Raw genomic sequence first — 6,586 nt, 5'->3', positions numbered from 1 at the left:
ATCTTCTGGTCAAGCATATGTAAAATTACTATTTTTGGCTGTTTTTAATTTTGTTTTGCTTTTTTTGGGGGATTAGCGGGACTTTCAAAAGCACTGAAAAAAATTTTAGTCATTCTGATAGCTCGAGATTTTATTTTTGTGCATTTTCATTTGGTTCGTGTAAGAAAAGTACCAAAGTTTTATTTTTTTTTATTTGTGAATAATAATCATGGATACATTGAGAACTTGTATGAGTAGTTATATTTAATTTTTTAAATAAATTTGAATTTTAGTGAATTATCGAAAAAGTAGCAAATTGTAGCACAATGATTTATGGAATTATCTTGTGTTGTTATTATTCTTTGAGAACACGTTTAGTTTCATTGCTAACTTTTGCTAACCTTCAAAATATTTGACTTTTTGTAGGCTAAAGTCGGACCAGAAAAAATGAACGACTTTTTGAAAGGTGGATTTGTTTTTGCAAAAACATGGGAGAAGATGAAGATATTGAGTTTATTTTGAATTAGTTAAGTACTAGCAACTGCCACATAAAGTGTTTTAAAAAAAAATTGATAAATTTCGACATAAATCTTGATCCGAGGGAGAAGCAATGCATAAAAAACAGCTTTTTAACGCTCTTTTCCATTTTGGTTTTGTTTATAAATTAATTTTAGCAAAGTATAGTAAATTTTTGAATAAGTAAAAATTACTTTTTTGGAAACTATATGAGTCTTTAAATTAAATAAAAGATAAAGAACATTTTTAGTGTCGTTACACTGTATTAATATTTTACTTTGCGGAAATGTAAAGTTTTCATGCTAATTTTTGCTAACCTGAAAAATTTTCAACATTTCTAGGACAAGGTCAAATCTTTAAAAAATTTAAAAATTTATAAAAATGGATTTTTTTTATAAATAAAATGCACGACTGGGGTCGCACGTACTTGCTCTTGCAGTTCAAAGCACTTTTATGTTAGTGTACTTGTAGATTTTAAAAGCTGCCTCTAAATTAAAAAAAAAAAGATATTGGGGAAGAGCCGACATTTAGGGCAAAATTTTGTAAAATGAAAAAATTTTTTTTTGTTATTTGACTTTTTTGAGAAAAAATAAAAATGCAGTTTTATTGCCACTGCTTTAAATATTACGTATACAAAGTTTAATCAAAATCGTTAGAGCCGTTTTCGAGAAATTTGCAATATCGTATTTTTTTGTATGGGAGGTATACGTTCTATACGAGATAGAAAAAAACAAAAAAAAACCAACTTTCAGAATTCCATAAAAATCATCTGTACCAAATTTGAAGAAAATCCGTCCACCCGTTTAGGCTGTGGAAATGTGTACAGATGGACGCACAACCGCACAGACGCACAGACGCACGGACGGAATTGCGAGACCCACTTTTTCGGAATTCTCCATCATCGTAATGTTGGTTTTGATTAAAACCTCAATTTTTTTTTCGACACGAAACCAATACTTGCCCTATAGAGCAAGTAAAAAATCACGAATTGAATATGTAAATAATTATTCTGTACCAATTGAAGATAAAAAATGCTCCATACAATTTAAAAATCATCAAAAATACAAATTAAGTTTTTTGACTAAAACCTCGAGGATGGGAACAATGTTCATGCTTTCGTCGAGAAGCATCATGAAGCTAATCTTAAAAATAGACTTACACTTCCTGATAGCATTTTAACATATCTGCAAAATGTATCTCCTCTTGATGAAGGGGAACTAGTCGTGGAACACACAAACACTACATTTAGAAGCGTCGTCAAAGACGAAAAAGGAAAATTTGCAAGCGTGTAGCCACTAAAGTGGGCGTGGCAGATGGCGGAGAGGGTCAAAACTATTTTATATTTATTTAACTCATCTAGGTAATCAAATTTCCTAAATTTGGTGCAAATGGTGCGAACCGTTTTTAAGGTATAAACAATCATATACAAAAGTAAGCGTGGCAAGGGGCGCAGTGCCGGTTTAAGCACTACCGGCGCCCCTGGGCAAGATTGCAAGTGGCGCCTCTAAAAAAAATTCATCTAAAAACAATTTTTTTAAATCACGAAAAAAAGCAATAGCAGATTATGTCTTACCTCTCATATACTTGTTAATGCATTTATTAAAAATGTGCAGTGTATTAACTTAAAAAGGTTAACTTAAAAAAAAAATTAATTATTCACGTCATTTAGGCTCAATTGACAAGACTACCTTTTTTGTTTAAACACATTTAAAGATATGGTACAGTTGGTTTTATTTGAACAATATTTTTTCAAAAACTTTTTCAACTAGGTACATTAATGTCGTTTTCAATTGGAATCACTCAATGATTCACTCATTCTGAAATCCAATAAAAAACTTTGAATCGCTTCCACCCAATTCTAAAATTTAATATCTGTATTGGTGAAAAATCAAATATTTTGTTTTTGTTTTTTCACTAGGAGAGTAAAAAACTTGCAGCACGCTTCTTAATGATTCCAGGCGCTTCCGGACGGCCAATCGAAAACAACATACATTTATAAGTATAAGGTTTGTTCGTTGTGAGCTCTAGGGCACTCTGGGTCTCTCCGAATTCGTTGTCAAGCGTTTTTTGTAGCTCCTTTTTCAACCAGATTTATTTCCTCTGTGTTCGATGTTCGCTGATGAAACTAAAGCTCTGAGGTGTTCGATGTAAAATGAAAACCCGAGAAACTCTGATTTTTTTCACAGTTAATTGAAATGCCTTAGAGTGCCCTGGAGGGGGGAACAACGAACAGAACTATTTTTTTATTCTCACACACAAACGTAGTTTTTATGAGAAATGGAGAAGCTGTCAATTTTTGGCATTTCTGGATTTTGGGTTTTCGGGATTTTGGGATTGTGGGTTTTCGGGATTTTGTGTTTTTGGGTTTTCTGGATTTTGGGCTTTCTGGATTTTTAATTTCGGGATTCTGTCCGTCTCCCTTCTCTTTCCTTATTCATTATTATAGGGGCACCTTTGCAAAAATTAAATTGGTAGGAGGAATATTAGGATTGCTTTAGTCTTTCAAAAGAAATTGGGGCGCCTTGTTCTTCAAAGATGAACGAAGATTTTGGACACCATTGTCCTTCCGGAAGCCAAATAAATTAACCCAAAATTGGGGGGCGCCTTCATTCTTCAAAAAGTTTAGGACAAACAATACGAGCGCCGTTGAAAATGTAAAATAGAAAAAAATTGGGGCGCCTTTGTGAATGTTAAAAAAAAATAAAACATCGATTGGAAAGACTTCGTTATTTATATAACTTTTGTAAAAGTTCGGGGCGCCTGCGGCGCCCCTCAATTCTCGCGCCCCTGGGCGATGGCCCAGGCTGCCCCCCCCCCCTGAAACCGGCTCTGAAGGGGCGGAAAGGGTCGAAACTATTTTTACTTGCGATATAGGTACTATAGGGCAAGTTTAGGATTCGTAAAAAAAATCGAACTCGAGATAACAATTTTACATGACATTACGATGATGGAGAATGCCAAAAAGTGGGTCCGGCAATTCTGTCTGTATGTCTGTCTCTATCTGGAGCTGCAGCCTAAACGAGTGAAGTGATTTTCTTCAAACTTGGTAGTTAGCAGTTTTTGGTGATTCCCTAGAGGGGAAGTCGAAATTTTTTTTTATGACCAAAACTAACGGTACCTGCCATATAACGGAAATAGAAAAGTTAATTTTTTTCAAAAACGGCTCTAACGAATTTGATTAAAATTTTTGTGTGTAGTACTACACATAAGAGCCAACTTTTTAAATAAAAAAAATATTTTTTGTACCGTTATTAACGGTACCTGTCATAAAACGGTTTTTTTCGTTTCGAATATCTCGTACAACATTAACCCGATTTAAATGAAAATTTTTATACAAAAGTGTGTAAGTAAAGATAATATTAAAATTTTAGAAAATTTTCAAAAAACGCATTTTTGGTTTTTTTAAAAAATATTTCAAAATTTTTTTTTGAAAAATCAATTTTTTGAAAACGGATCAATGAAAAATTTTGAAATTTAGATTTTATGTGTAAATTAATTATTTCTTCAATATGGCATACCAACTTTTTTTTTGAAAAATGTTAAAAAAATTTTATATATAAAAAACTATTTTTTTAAAAAACGGCTCCTACAATTTTCGAAAATTTTTTTCTAAAAATACCTTTTTATACGAGAAATAAAATGGCATATTTGTTTTTTTTTTTAAGATAATTTAAAACGGAGTTTAATTAATTATAAAAACAGATTTAATTTTTTTATACTACTTATGAAATTTCTTCAAAATATCAAATTTTAAATTTTTTGAATAAAAAGCTTTAACATTATAGTTACATTAAGCATAAGAGCAAGTACGTGCGACCCCAGTCGTGCAATTTATTTTATTTTTAAACTCATCTAGATAATCAAATTTCCTAAATTTTAATCAAATGGTGCACGCTGTTTTTTAGATACAAATAATCATTTACAAAAGTAGGCGTTGCAGGGGGCTTGAAAATTTCGTAAAATTTTTTAGAATTTCTCTTTATTACATCTACAACAGTTTTTCTTTGCAAAATCAATTCCTTTTTGGAAAATTGATTTTTTTCCACCATCTCCATACAATCGCCGCACTGTGCAGCGTCCTCTACCTCTGTGTGACCAATTGAACATTTTTAAAGATAAAAAAATGTTTAACAATGGTAAATTCACCTGATAAATTTACTTATGATAGAACATTTTGCATTTAGATTTTTCAATACAAAAAAAGTTGCACATACACCATAGTGACAATCTAAGCTTCTTCTATTTTAATAGCTAATTTAAAGCTGAACTATCATTGTTTGTGACCATTAGTTTTTTGTCAAAATTATAAGGCGTAAGGTCTTTGAGTAGACATTTTTACTAAGTGTTATAAGATCACAGAACTTGACAACAAAACAGACTTTAAAAATAAATTTATTAATTTTTTATTGAAATTCAGCACTTTATTATTCTGGTTTGTTCATTTCAAAACAACAATTGAATTGCTTATATATTTCCATCACATATCTATCAAATTTCGTCAAATAAAAGTTTCCAGCAATGGGTTCTCCCAATCCGTATTTCTTCAAAAATTCATTTAGTGGGAAATGAACACGACCATCAACAGTATATTTATCACTTGGTACCTCATCGAAATGTAGTTTGCTAGTTTGTTTGAATAAGAGGAATATTCCTCGGTTCAATTTTGCCCCTCTTGGTGGTGCAAATGGAAAATATTCAGCAATAATATGTCCTGAATTAATATCTTTTCCAGGAATATTGCCAACCATCCAAGTTAAAATGTGGCTTAGAAATGGATAATCTGGTGAAGGTGCATCAGGAGCAATAGCCATTATGGTATAAAAAGTATTTTTGCCAGCATTCCAGTCCACTGTAGGTTGGTTTTTTGCTTCAGAAGGTAGTATTATATTTCCCATGTTTGCAGATGCTCCGCTATCAAAAGTTATCTACAAAACAAAAAAAAAAAAAATAAAATGAAAAAAGAATGTACAATCATAATCTACTACATTATAATAACCTTCAATAATTCAGGAACATTGCTTGGAACAATATCTGGTATAATTTTGAACTCTTTCATTTTTTTAGTTATTTCAGATTCAGTTGCCGAAGCAATGGTAAATATTGCAACAATAAATAAAACAAACTTTTCCATGTTGTTAGAACTAAGGAAATAACGACTGCGAGGAAAATATATTTGACGACCTGTTTCGACCAAATTGCGGAAGAACTTTGAGCTTATGGAGTAGAAGTTGAACTGGCTAAAGTACATAGTAGTGTATTGCTCCTACACATCTATGTTTAACCAGCAAAAATCACTTGCCTCAACAAAATTGAACAATTGGCTTTGAGCAAATATTTGTTAGACACTAAAAATAAAGACAACTTTCTGCGTAGGTAGCAACATTTTGGTCCGAATAATATGCATGTGTTAGCTTATTTTAGATTGAAGGATTACAAAATAATTAGAAAATAAATTGCACGACTGGGGTCGCACGTACTTGCTCTTATGCTTAAAGTAACTATAATGTTAAAGCTTTTTATTCAAGAAATTTAAAATTCGATATATTTTGAAGAAATTTCATAAGTAGTATAAAAATATTAAATCTGTTTTTATAATTAATAAAACTCCGTTTTAAAATATCTTAAAAAAAAAAACAAATATGCCATTTTATTTCTCGTATAAAAAGGTATTTTTAGAAAAAAAATTTTGAAAATTGTAGGAGCCGTTTTTTAAAAAAATAATTTTTTATATATAAAATTTTTTTAACATTTTTCAAAAAAAAAGTTGGTATGCCATTTTGAAGAAATAATTAATTTACACATAAAAACTAAATTTCAAAATTTTTCATTGATCCGTTTTCAAAAAATTGATTTTTCAAAAAAAAATTTTGAAATATTTTTTAAAAAACCAAAAATGCGTTTTTTGAAAATTTTCTAAAATTTTAATATTATCTTTACTTACACACTTTTGTATAAAAATATTCATTTAAATCGGGTTAATTTTGTACGAGATATTCAGAAACGAAAAAAACCGTTCTATGACAGGTACCGTTAATAACGGTACAAAAAATATTTTTTTTATTTAAAAAGTTGGCCCTTATGTGTAGTATTA

The 6,586-nt window shown here is 30.5% G+C and overlaps 1 protein-coding gene across 1 annotated transcript in view; it reads right to left on the bottom strand.

Moving 5' to 3' along the window:
- LOC129914005 (stage VI sporulation protein D) overlaps positions 1-6,586 on the bottom strand; it is a 208,497-nt gene that overhangs the window by 164,969 nt on the left and 36,942 nt on the right. The gene's annotated exons all lie outside the window — the stretch shown is intronic.

The sequence above is a fragment of the Episyrphus balteatus genome, chromosome 3, assembly GCF_945859705.1.
Source record: "Episyrphus balteatus chromosome 3, idEpiBalt1.1, whole genome shotgun sequence".
Classification (NCBI taxonomy): Eukaryota; Metazoa; Arthropoda; class Insecta; order Diptera; family Syrphidae; genus Episyrphus; species Episyrphus balteatus.
Note: the sequence above shows the minus strand (reverse complement) of the source record. Positions and strands in the feature narration are given on the sequence as shown.